The following is a 13,852-nucleotide window of genomic DNA, read 5'->3' on the forward strand; positions in this document are numbered from 1 at the left end:
CTAGTGGACCATGACTCAATCAACAGCGACTGGTCATTGAATCAAACCTGGTCCAGCTTTACATTGGTCTATGTATCATAAAAACCAAGTTGGAGCCTTGGACACAAACCATTTGGTCACGGGTTGGCATAACAAAAGATCTCAACCCTAGACTGGTTTGAGCGCCAAGACAAATGCACAATCTCAGTTGTCAAAAAAAGCTAGTTTGAAATACCAAAGAACTTACTAAAATATAATAATAAGAACTTCTGAAACTTTAGACAACTTGAGGACTCAGAGAACAGGATAGTAAGCGAAGCTGCTATCCTCTGTGTAAAACAGATGATATGCAGATGCATGAGATACCTGAGACTATGAGAGATGTTCATTTACTTCGAGCTTGTTTCTTGACAGTAGACACAGCTCTTCAGGTGTTTTGTTAGGATAGAAGGACTGCCAACTATCCTTCTACGTTTAGAGTCGATTCATTTGCATATAGGTGGTAATCTGGCACCCCAAACTCTTACGACATTTAGAAACCTCAAGAAACTGAACTTGGATCTCGTCAGGCCAGCAAAGTTCGACCTGATCAGGAGTGTTGTGAGTATTCTCAAGGCTGCACCTCTTTTGGAAGAACATAGTTTTGGTGGAGCCATATTTTATTTTTCTTGTGATAATTATAGAAATGCTACATTTTCATGTATGATTCAATTTTCTCTGTGATCCGGACTTCCGGAGTGAGATAAGGTCATGTAGCTTGAGCTGAGATTCTCAATGCCAGAACTCGATTAAGATTTAAGAGGTTGGGGAGAAGTTGAAACTTCAAGATCCCGTATCAAATCATAGGAAACATTCATGAGGCTAACTAAAACACCAATGCGTACATAACGAACATAAAATGAAAATTGCAATAACCTGGTTATGATTTCCATCTTCAAACTTCAAGACATGATTCCCTCATATACAAAAACGAAAGAGATACCCACAAGTGAATTTGCAGATGAAAAAATAGAGAAAAAAGAAGAAGATATTGATCCAACAAGCTGGTGGCATGCTATTTTTCCATTTACACCTGATCAAAGAATCTAAACTCAACTCATACATAGAAAGAAAAAGAAATACTCACAAAATGAAATCACATATAGACAGATCCAAAGAACCCATATCAAATGATATGAAACACTCATGAGGCTAAACAACGAAAACCGACCACATCCAACAAGCTGCTTGTATGCTTTGAGTTTTCCATTTACAAAATTGAGTAATGCTAGGTGAACAGGTGAACCACCTAGAGCCTACCTTATGTGACAAGCTGACATAGCATATATGAAATCCAGATTAGAGCCTACCTTATGTGACAAGCTGACATGGCATATATGAAATTCAGATTAGAGCCTGTGTCAATATTCCAATGCGATGTCACAACTACAAGAATAAAATAAAAACCCAATTTTGTATTAAGAATTCCGGTTTCGTTTCCTTTCTTGTCAAGGAACAAATCCTTAGCTCATTATATTTCCTCGATTCATGAGGATTCTAGTATCAAGGCTTATAAATATGGCCACAAGGGCCTTTGGGTATCAAACAACAACACAGTATATATAGGGAGGTCATAAACACTCGAACATTCTACGCTGCAGATCACTGATGATATCCATTATCTACCCCAAACTTTTCCAACTTTGAGGAACTTAAAGCAACTGAAGCTGGATATCCTTTATTTTGAGCCGGATGATGACGATCATCTTAAATTTGAACTTGGGAGTGTTCTGAATATTCTCAGGGCTGCACCGCTTTTGGAAGAACTTGTAATGACAGTACGAGCAACAGACTATCAAGGAGAGATGAGGAATCTTTCTACATTCTCTCATAATCATTTGAGAAGAATAAAGATGCAGGGGTTCCAAGGTAAGTGGTTTGAAATAGAGTTTGCCATCTCCATTCTGAAAATTGCAACAAAGCTTGAGGTAATGGTGATTGATCCACATGGATCATATTACGAAGGTGATGGATCCTGGTGCGAACTGACCAGTTGTTATCAGGATGGGAATGAGGATGAGAACCCCCCAAAGGTAAGACGCCACATAAGAGAAGATGAGAATGTGGACAAGGTGTCTTATGAACTTTGGCAAGAAAGAGGCAGGGCAGCGGTTCTAAAAAGGCTGAAAGATGTCAAGACTGATGCTCAAGTCATCATCCTCTGATGGTTGTAATTTGTAGATCCTTTCGAGTAGCTACTAGGAAAGAACTAGGAAATAGTACAATCTCATGATCTTGTTGATGAATTTTTATGTGATCCGGAAAGAAATAAGGTATGCAGGTTGAGCTCAGGCTATTAATCTGCTGCCTGTGTAGTAATTTCTAACTCATGCATGGCAGTCAATGTTGTAGTACAAGGCAATATGGGTGCCAACCTCTTCAGCCGAATTTCTTGTCAACTTTTATATATAGTTATGTTTTGTTATTCAGAAATATTTGAATTTGATTTCAGCTCTTTCATTATCCTCAATTAGCAACTCACTGTCACAGCTCACGTAGATGCAGTTATGCACGCCTTTCTTCCAACACTGTTGTACTGAACCTGTCCAAATAGTCTGAGAACCATTCACAAGTATGCTTTGAGTTTCCACCCTGCAAGATTAGCGCCTTATCAGCAGATTCTGAACCAGTAGTGATTTCCTTGCATATTGGTGGTGCCATTTAATCTAAACCAAGTAACCAAGAGTGCTCTTTACCGGTGGAGGCACCTTTGGAAGCATCTAGCGCTAACATGCCCCAATCTTGTATTTGACATTCCAAACATTTTAGGGGCCAAATACGATCAACTTGTTGTAGAAAATGAAGGAAAATAGTGTTTTGCAGTTCTGGTCCGTCGACTCGGGACTTGAGAGACAATGCTTTGTTAGACGTGTGAATGGATTTTTGGAGCTCTAATATGGCAACAAGGTCGATTCTTTCAAAGTGGCTTCTTTTTGGATGGAAAATGTACTGAAGATCTTCACAAATGGATTCGTTTAGCAATTACAAAGGGCGTCGGATTGCTCGATCTTCAGCTATATAGAGGCAATTTTGAAAATCAAGACTAAAGCATTATGTTTCTCCCACTGAAAATCGTTATGCGCGCTTTTCCACACTGGATCCTTTCAGAGTTGAACGCATCAACCCTTAAGCATTTGTCACGCATCAACACTCCTGCTGATTTTGACCTATTTTGTCACCTTACACAACTCTTTGCCTATCGGAGGTATGTGGTATGAGTTGGCCATTTGCATTCTTGAAATTGCAGAAAAGCTTGAGCCAATGGTGATTGATCCATGTGGGGATTGGGGAATACTACGACGGTGATGGAAGGTGGATCAAGATGGTCTGTTGTTATGTGGATGGGAACGAGGATGAGAACCTGGAAGAGGATGAGAAAGTCGACGATGTGCGTGAATGACAATAATCTCCAGCGGGTAGGGTACCCACAAGTATTCGACCCTAACGGAGAAGATATATGGGGATAAACGGGTAACGGGTATGAGGATCTTCAATATTCAGATTTTTGAATTGATATTTTGATATTTATCCCTATCCCCACTCATTTAGGATAGAAATATTATTTTTTAATATATATATAATATTTATAAATAGATATTTATGTAAAATTTTTTGTAATTTTTTTTTACTATGATTTTCTTAATGAATATTTATAGAAACTTCTTTTTGAGTAAACTACAAAAAAATACCCGAACTTTAAAGCTCATTTCAAATAAATACCCCATCTTTAGATTCTTTCAAATAAATACTCAAGCTATGCAAAATCCTACAAAGTCTCAATTCCGTTATACATTCTGTTAAATGAACCGTTACCTTATCTACGTGACATGTGTGACATGTCAATACCTATTAACTGGACCTGTTAGCAAGGGTATTTTAGACCACCTAAACTGTCAACCCTCTCCATTGAGTTTGCACGTTTTCTTTCACAATATTGATTTGCCTCATGGATAACTATTAAGGTCAAAATTGTTTCTAATCGACAAAAGAGAAATACTCATCAATATATGATGAACATAAAGTATTATGAATAACAAAAGTATGTGTTAGTCACATAGTGTGATCTAATCATGAATTCATGATATGTCCAAACGTATGATTACCGATTCAAAAACCAAAATCAAAACATAAGTTTAATTTAATTAACGTATTGAGCTAAAACTCCTAAAAGTTCACACTTGAAATATACAAAACTCATAGAACCTTTGGGACTCATATTGGAATCCTTAAACTAAACTAGTGGTATCTTAACCATTAATTAAAAGTCCAAATATGAAATTTCCAGAAAGTCACATAGCTTAAGTACTCAAACAAGTAGTCGATCTATAACTTTTAAAATATCAAGAACCAATATGAATAAATCCAATTCAAGCAGATGGCTGTTGGGGACTCAGGTAAGAATCGGAAAGACTGATATCTCACCCTATAATGATTCAAACAAGAGACTTTTTGTCAAGACATACAGAGAAACACATAAATTTGATCGATTCAAGGATACTATACTCGAATACACCCTACTTCATCAAACAAAAATCATATTTCTTACCAATCGTACGTTCACTTGCATATAGAGGGATTCAGGGAAGTATTCTTCCCCACCTTGATCACAATTTCATAAACTGAAAATAATGTTTCCCATTGCATGTACGCGCGAACTGTAACAAGAACGGCAAAGAAAACGTGCAAACTTAATGGAGAGGGCTGACAATTTAGGGTTAAGGGTTTAGCGCGAATACATTTTTGGGTGGTCTAAAATACCCTTGTTGACAGGTCCAGTTAATTAGAATTGACACGTCACATTTGCCACGTAGACAAGTTAACGGTTCGTTTAACGAAATTGAGACTATGTAAGATTTTGCATAGCTCGAGTATTTATTTGAAAGAATCTGAAGATGAGGTATTTATTTGAAATTAGCTTCAAAATTTTGGTATTTTTTTGTAGTTTACCCCCTTTTTTTTAACAGAGACTTGTATTCATTTTTGTTAGATTGAATTAAGAAATTTATTTATATATGTATTTGATTTTATTTTCATATTTCTATATTTTGTAATTATTTTTAAAAAATTAATTATTACATAATTGTTAACGGGGATTAGGACGGGTATGAAAACGTAATCCCCAAAAGGGACGGGTACGGGGAATCTTCATTATCTAATTACGGGGAATGAGACGGGTACATGGATGAGGAATGAAAAAGGATATAGATATGGTATTTTGATCTCCTGACCTTACCTTACCCATTGCCATCCCTACTCTCAGGCTGGAAAAGAGAGGGAGGGCAACTGAGTCTGAAAGAAGTGAAGACTCATGCTGCAGGAGTCATCATCCTCTAATGGTTGTAATTTGTAGCATAGGGCGGTTTAAGTACGGATTTAACTAAGAGGCATATTTTATTTTTCTTGTTACTTATATAAATACTACATCTTCATGTACTATTTAATCTTCTATGTGATCCGGAGTGAGATAAGGTAATGTAGTTTGAGCTGAGATTCTCAATGCCAGAACTCGATTAAAGGGTTGGGGAGAAGTTGAGACTTCAAGATCCCGTATCAAACCATAGGAAACATTCATGAGGCTAACTAAAACACCAACGCGTACATAAGGTACATAAAATGAAAATTGCAATAACCTGGTTATGATTTCCATGTTCAAAATATACAAGACATGATTTTCTTACATACAGAAACGAAAGAAATATCCACAATCTCCTCATTGCAGTTCTTAAGGGATATCGATCCATTAAAGACCAGAAAAATTAGATATCGATCCCACAAGCTGGTGGTAATGGTATGTTTCCATCTGCAAAATTAACAACTGATCAAAGAATCAAACTCAACTCATACATAGAAAGAAAAAGAACTACTCACAAAATAGACAGATCAATAGAGTATAAAGATTTTCAAGTGTTCCTGAGTCAAGCTAACCCTTCACTAGTACGTTAACATGTTGTAGAAGCTGAACCCATCATCATCGTCATCATCATCTCAAATCTAGCATGAGAAAAGGAGGCAATAGTGTAGCCAGAGACGACTTGCCGATCGGAACTCACAGTAACATGTATATACACATGTCACCTAAGTTCATATATCATATATGCCGTTCTAGCATATGTATAAATATGCATGAATGTTTTATACATGTAACTGAACCATGCCGGCAAGTCATCCTTGGCTGCAACACACACCTCATTCCCACATGCAAGACTTTCGATGACCCATTTTTAGAAGAGGTCGAAACCCATCAATCAGAGCCAAACTGCCAGAGAACTCAAAAAAAAAAAAAAAAAAAAAAAAAGGGTTAGCCATATTTCCCAAAGAAGAGAGACAACATTCTATAGCAAGAAAAGAGAACCAAGCACCCTCTCTCTGTCTCTACCAGAAAACAAAGCACAGGAAAGTGGGAGAGAAGAAGAAACGCTATTGGGTGCAATAGCCCTAATGGCAGTGTTTGGACGAATGAGGGTTGGAGGCAGCAATAGATAAGGGACACTCTTTATAAGCAACTAAACTCAGAAGTTGCTCCCAACAATTATAAATATTAAATGGTCTCAGACCTCTGTAGCAGTAGAGCAGCTCAAGAACTGTCCGATCTGAATCCCACTATCCAATAGGGTCTGACCAGAGATGAAGTAAATCAGTGTGTTCATACATGAGTGGATGTGACTAAGCATGGGTGCTTAAACCAAGAGATATAACTGAGCGGTCTAAGCCTCAAGATGCATCAACATCAAGTGCACTTTCGTATTTCCTTTTTCAGAAGAGCTTGCGTTAATTCAGCCACACTAGTCAGAGGCATTACTTCCGATTTGATTGCTTAGCTTCAATGGTATGGCTCCTCTGAAACTTGCTGTACTCTTTTCTACCGAGTAGCAGTGCGAGTTAGGTGAGGTGATTTACTAAATTTGGTGTCACATATACCGATAAACTTTCAGGAACTAAGAAGTCGGTGTACCGGACAATAAATAGAGCATCTTACAGATTTGGAAATGAGAGCACGTTCGTAATTGCTATTATCTTTGCATAACGATCTCCTCTCTCAAGAGTGAAATAGTGGAGTTGTCTCTTGGGTTGTATTTTTCCAAACTTCAAATCGAAACGGGTTCAAAATGAGATGCAGATAAGATACACAAGCTCATTTGAAATGCAGATAAGATAAACTAGTTCAAAACGTTTAATGATTTACAAATCACGATCATCGTACCCTCATCCTTATTCATTAGTCGATTAAACATGCAGTCCATGATAAAATTTGAAATCTAGATCCAACTTCACTAATCATCCACGATATTCTCAAAGGCTCAAAGAGAGAAAACAAACACACATGTACGGTGTACCACAACAACGATTCAAATTTAAATAGTTTCTTAAAATTGCAAAATAACATAACCGTATCTCCATCCATCATCAACTTCTTTTTTGGTCATATCCATCATCAACTTCCATCAACAAATACAACCAGATCCATCATCAACTTCCATCAAACTAAGGTAGAGCTAATGCCCCCGATAAATACAACCGGTAAAGCATTAGCAATGCACTCAGCCAAATGAGGATAAGTTTGCTTCAAATCGACCGTCAAACAAAAGATGTCCAACAACGTTGATAGAACCTGTCAGTAGATAAATCATCCTACCAGTTGGATCCAAGTTAAAACAAACCCCACAAAGTTCCCAAATTGAACTCCTGAACCAAAGTCTCATGCATCCATTCAGAAAATCCGATACTTGCCTGTACATCAACTAACTGGTGCACCAACCTTTTAAGGACTTTGAACTTGATATCAACAAAAAAAATGCACAAGACTAGCAAAACTCGATTAAAACATATTTGGATTACATGATAAGCCAGGTGCCCATTTAAAGCTGAGAGATGAAGATAGCAGGAGATTGTGGCAGATCCACATCTACAATTACACAATCCACAGGCCATGTAGTGAATTGAGCTTCAAACAGACACTTGCTCTATCCAGTAGCATGCTGCATGCATTCTAGAAATGCTGTCTTCAAAAGTGATCTATGATCAGTGACCAGAATTGATTTTTGAACACTGCCACCCATATAATTCTTTTGAATGAATCTTATTTCAAAAGATCAAAACTTCAACACTTAATAATCAGTTTAAAAATGCATGCAGCAAAACAGATTCAGGAAAACAAGTTATAAGCACAACCAAGCATTTACAAAAAAATGGCTGCAAAGCAGAAAGCAGGGACGGCAAATCGATACTCTTGGATATGCATAGATGTGTGTGTGTGTCTTACCACAATTAAATGAGATTTCCAAATTGGTAGTCTTAAAAAAAAAAAAAACACAATGCAGATGTATTTTACTAATGAGAAATGCAAATCAATAAGGTTGATTCCACAATTTGCTAAAATAAAATCATAAATGGCTGCAATCAGATACGATAATCTGCTACATCACAAAGGAAATGGTTAAGTTCCATAAGCAAAACAGGAATTAAAACCACAGTAATAAACCACATAGCTGGAATGCATAAAAGAATAAACTGTAGCACAAGGGAAAGTCGGAAGTAATATGGCTTCATAATCATAGCAGTGTACAGGGAAAAACAGCCGTATAGGCATGCTGGCTAACTAGGTTCTAGGGAACACAGATAGTAAAGCTTGGTATATTTGGTTTCTTGGCCTTTTAAGTAGATGCGTCAAGGTGGGCCAGGACTATATCATATGCTGGTTCATCTTCCGGTTTAGGCAGGCAGTAGGCTAGCTTCAGGCTTCATAGAACTCAGCTGTTTTAATGGGATGGGAAAGGCAAAAAAGGTAAAACAAGAGCATCAGAATTTTATATTAGGGAGATTGGATAGGTTACGTTATCAAATGACTGGACAAGGGGGACTGCCAGTTATAATAATAGACAAGAATATCTAAAAGACAACCATAGTCTACCTGCTGGTACCATCAATTCTAGTAACCATAGTTTCTCCGCCGAGAACCAGGGTTCTGGCTAGATAACCTGATATCATAAGCTTCGAATCAGGATCAATGCAATTGAAGACAACCGTGAAAGAATCATACAACGTTATTACAAGATTTCATTAATATGAATATTCGACTAGCGATCCACGACTATGCACGCACATTTATAAGAAAAAGTAAAAACTAACAAGGGAGCAGCAAAGCCAAAAGTAAGAAAGGGCAAGCCAAGTAGATAGAGAATCATTGGAGTTTTACCCAGAACTACCAGTACGTCCAGAAGAATAAGCTCCATAAGCTCCATAGGGGCTGCCGCTACCGCCCACCTATGATATCATATAACAAAAGAGATTTAACAGAAGACCTTGATTGATGCACAAAGTGTATATCACAAATATCTTCTACCAAATTAATTAAGAAACATTGGTTTACAATTCAAAAACAGATGATTTTCTGCGATGAATCTAAGTAAAGAAGGGACACTCAAGCAAGTATTAGTTCACCAATATACAATGGACTATCTATAAATATAAAATAAGCATACCTGAGAACCCCCATAACTTCCATAACTGTCACTAGCTGCAAAATCACTTGAGCCACCATAACCACCATAACGTCCATGTCGTTTACCATCTCTACTGTCATAATTTGGACCATCGGCCGCATCTCCACCCACAGGAAGATAAGGCAGAACTGTTGGAAGGAAAGATGATACTGCACCTTCCCTGTCGAAAAGGTTTGCCCTCAATCGCGTCACAACATGTATAAGAGCTTCCTTGGCAATATCAAGATCCCCGGAAATCTAGAAATACGGAAGTTTTTATCAGCTTAATTAAGAGATACAAACTTGGACAACTAAATACAGAAATCTGAAAAATTTAAGCACCATGAGAAAGACATTACCTGCACCATTTCATCATCTTCAGATGCAATTTTGGGAAGATTTTCTTTTGAAAGTATGCGGATATTAGCTTTAGTTATTCTCCTCATCTCAGTTACAATAGCTCCTCCTTTACCAATCAGGCAGCCAATTCGTGAGGTTGGGACAAGTATGCGGGTTGTAAATGAGAGGATTCCTGAATCCCTTTCAACTCTGTCACTGCATCTGGGTTGCAAACGTACTGCTGCTTCTACAACCGACGAGTATTGATCTTCGAAGAACTGAAATAGCAAGTGTTAGATTAGTGACATGACTCACATCTGTAATGAAATATTCCTCCACAATACGGGACTTAGTAATTCACCTCCTTTGCAGTAACAGTTATTAAGGTATCATCTCCTTCAGACTGTGAACTATCAACTTTTATAGCAGCCCCAGATTCCTGTCTGATTTGATTAATGATGACACCACCCTTCCCAATCACACTTCCAATATTGGCAGTCGGACAAATCATGCGAAGAGAGAATTCTTTCGAAGAACCTTCATCTCTAGGAGCCGAGTACAACGACCGTGACCAGTCTCCAGCATCACCTTTATAACCTCCTCCGTAAGGACCCATCATTGGAGCTAGTCCAACTATAGGCCCTCCACCAGTTGGACCCATGAGGGAACCACCAGAAGCATACATAGGCACCGAAGACGTAAGCAAATGCTGAGACCGAGATGGATTATCGTGAAGGCGAGATGCAATTTGGAAAAGAGCCTTCTTCACAAGTGGGGCTTCACCTGATACCTGAAGTTCACAAATAACACATACAACTATGTAAGGAAAGGCGTATCCTCTATCCAAGTAGCAAGGTTAACAAACAACCTAATCGAACGACTATACAGATAAAAATAAAATAAAAAATAGTTCACAGATACTTTATGATAGCGAAAAGGATCAAATTATCGCAATGTGCATATTTACATAACCTTACAGTCCAAGCAATCAACTCGAAATACAATAAGGCAGTATCTTAAACCAAATAACAGTAGAATTCAGCAATCTTATACCTGCACAAGCTCATCGGAGTTCAATGCGCAGGCAGGCAAGTGATCATCCTTAAGTATCCGAATCTGCGCACCAGTTTCGCTCCGAATAGTCTGAACAATCTGTCCTCCTTTCCCAATAATGCAGCCAATCTGGTCCGACGGAACCAGCAGCCTCGCCGTGACATGATGAGTCGCATCCATCTCCTCCTCCGCATGAGTGTCCTCAGCAATAACCCTATCATGAACACGAAACAGAGCATCCTGCGCCGGAGCTACAAACTCTCCACTGTCCTCAAAGCCGTTCGTCTCGTCGCTGGCGCTGTAGATAGTCACAACTCGCTCGTCGGAGCCCGGCACAGTCTCGCCGATCCGAATCTTGGACTTTGTGTCCACCCTGAGCTGCTTCACAATCTCGCCGCCTCTTCCGATTATGCTCCCGATTTTCTTCACCGGGCAGAGGTAGCGGTACACTGTGTCCTCGGCGTCGATGATGAACTGCTCTCTCTCCTCGCCGTTGTTTCGTCTCTTTCCTCCTCCGCCTCCGCCGTTGTCGGAGTAATCCGACTGCGAATGGGAGCGCTTGCCGTAACTGTTTCTCTGGCCGGCCATGGATGATCGGAAACTGAAATCGACGACGGTGAAGACTGCGACTGTGGATTTCGGGGGATTTGGAGATTGAGGTCTATATATCTCTCTCTCCGATTTAGATTTCTAGGGTTTTGACCGCCTTTTTATTTCTTATCTCATGGTGTGACATATTTAACTGTCCTAAAGAGATTATAATAAAATGACGTATTTTAAGATCCGGGCCTGATCATTGTGAGGCCCAACGAGAATAGGGGTAACAAGACTCCGATTTCACCCAGAAAGAATATATTATGTCGTATCACACAAAAAAAAAAAAAAGAAAAAAAAAAGGAAGAATACGAAGGACACACGTTGAAACATATAAGATCCAGAAAGTCGAGTACATAGAGGCATGCAAGATCCAGAAATAAGTACATGAAGGGCAGAACCAGTGACTCATTCAGTATGTTTGGCTATTCGGAATTATAAACTGCAGATCGAGAAGAATGCAGGAATCCTAATTCAGGTGCCGCATGTTCAATTTGTGAATTTGATTTGTGAACATGAATTTAGCATGATTTCATACTCATAGAAATTTGTCTCTGCAAACTAAGAGTGATAACAATTTATAAATATGATCGAGCAACTAATCAAACTGATACACTGGATGCCTACTCATTATTTTTCAGAATTTAATTACATTAGTTACCTAAGTGAATTATGGATTATAACAAACAGGGTACTGGAGAAAATTAAATTTATATAGAAGTGAGACAAATTAGCTGTTCTGGTTACCATAATAATACATTGAAGCATAAATGTTTGATAATCGTTGTTACATATAAGGTATAAGTGAACCAAGACTTGTTATGTGATCATTAGTGTAAGTGACCCAACACTAGTTATGTGATCATTGTTTTTCGTATTTAGGGAATGTAGAATCAAACACTAATGTAACAGTTTCTATTGGATCATACTCTGGGTTTCAAGTGACAAGTTTACATATTATCACTCCATATCATGTATAGCCTTTTAAAGACGTCGCAGAGCTTCGCAAGCCCATACATTTCATCTATGAAGTCAAAGAATTTCAAGATCCATAACTGAATGAAAAGTTTTGTTTTGCAACTTGGATCATGTATGCAAGGCTATTCTTCTTCCCTTGTAGGGGGATAGAGTTCTGTTTTTGAATAGTGAGTTGATATTAACCATTTATAAATACTAAATTAATTTTTATCTAGATATTCTCGTTTTGCATTGGCTGACAAAGACACAGACAGGGAAGGATTTCTGAATCCTAAATTGAGCAAATTGTGTCATGCCTATATGGATCTTCATTGACTCAATCTCCCCAAAATCTTTGTCTCTATCTTGCAAAATGTTTTCCTAGACACCTTGCAGTCTTTTCCCTTTAAAATATGATGCTTATGGTGGTATGTTTCGCCAACGTGATTTGTGAACGGTTACTAGAAAGTTTTGACTTTTAGATGGTTAACCACAAGCAGTTACTACCCTAATATGCGGACATTGTAACATATGCGGTTACAAACAGTAGTGGGACATAAGCAGTGTGCCTATCTTAGTCAGATATGGTCTTTGTTCACAATTGTTGCAGAGTTGGTCTATGTCACAACATTTTATTTGATGGTATTCTTTTCTCGATTCAAAGTTTTGTTTTATTGAGTTTTATTCGAGCAAGGTTTCAAAAGACAGCTTTCACGTCATTACTATTAATGAAACTATATAATACAAAAGAGGGAGAGACATTAAGCCTAAACCCAATAATGTAAAAACACTTTAAATCAATATCAGGAGACCCTACATCGCCTAAATATTCTAACAATAGCCATTTAGCAAATAGCACATCAGTGACTACTTCATTTTTACTTTGAATAAAACATGGCTACATAACAGAAAGTTATAGAGCCATAAAGTTATTCGTTTTTCCATTATGCACCAGTTTCACCCCGCATAAGGTGGCTGCGACGATTAGAGGTCACCTCTAGTTTAGGTTTAAGATAAAGTGATGACATTTTTCAACTTCTTTCGATTTTGAGTATATGATGCACCTTAGTGAAGACTGCATGCATGATACACGCGTTTTTATTTTCTGGATTTTCTTATTAGGTTCTGGATTGTCATTGTTAACTCTCTTATACTTTTGTACTAATACGTATTTAACATGAATAAATGTTCACTTTTAAAATAAAATAAAAATATTCATATTTTTGATGTAAGTTGGCTATATATTATTTCGTTGCAAAGTGCATATCCGTAAATTTAAATCATTTATATTTATAATTAAAAATTTAAACTAAATCCTTGTGCTACGTAACTCGGCTGAATTAATAGTCGATAAACTCGTTTAAAACAAAATTTCATCTACTTTTTTCAACTAGTGATTATTTTTTTTTTTT

General features: G+C 37.7%; 1 pseudogene across 1 annotated transcript; it reads right to left on the minus strand.

The window, feature by feature from the left end:
* Positions 1-7,490: 7,490 nt before the first annotated feature.
* On the minus strand, positions 7,491-11,573 carry LOC101312270 (annotated as a pseudogene). Its single transcript, XR_185050.1, has 7 exons — positions 10,890-11,573; positions 10,198-10,626; positions 9,857-10,114; positions 9,498-9,755; positions 9,182-9,279; positions 8,927-8,993; positions 7,491-8,769 (listed from the first exon to the last, which is right to left on the minus strand). The product of XR_185050.1 is annotated as a KH domain-containing protein At4g18375-like (transcript).
* Between the last annotated feature and the right edge of the window lie 2,279 nt (positions 11,574-13,852).

This window comes from Fragaria vesca, linkage group LG6, assembly GCF_000184155.1.
Source record: "Fragaria vesca subsp. vesca linkage group LG6, FraVesHawaii_1.0, whole genome shotgun sequence".
NCBI lineage: Eukaryota > Viridiplantae > Streptophyta > Magnoliopsida > Rosales > Rosaceae > Fragaria > Fragaria vesca.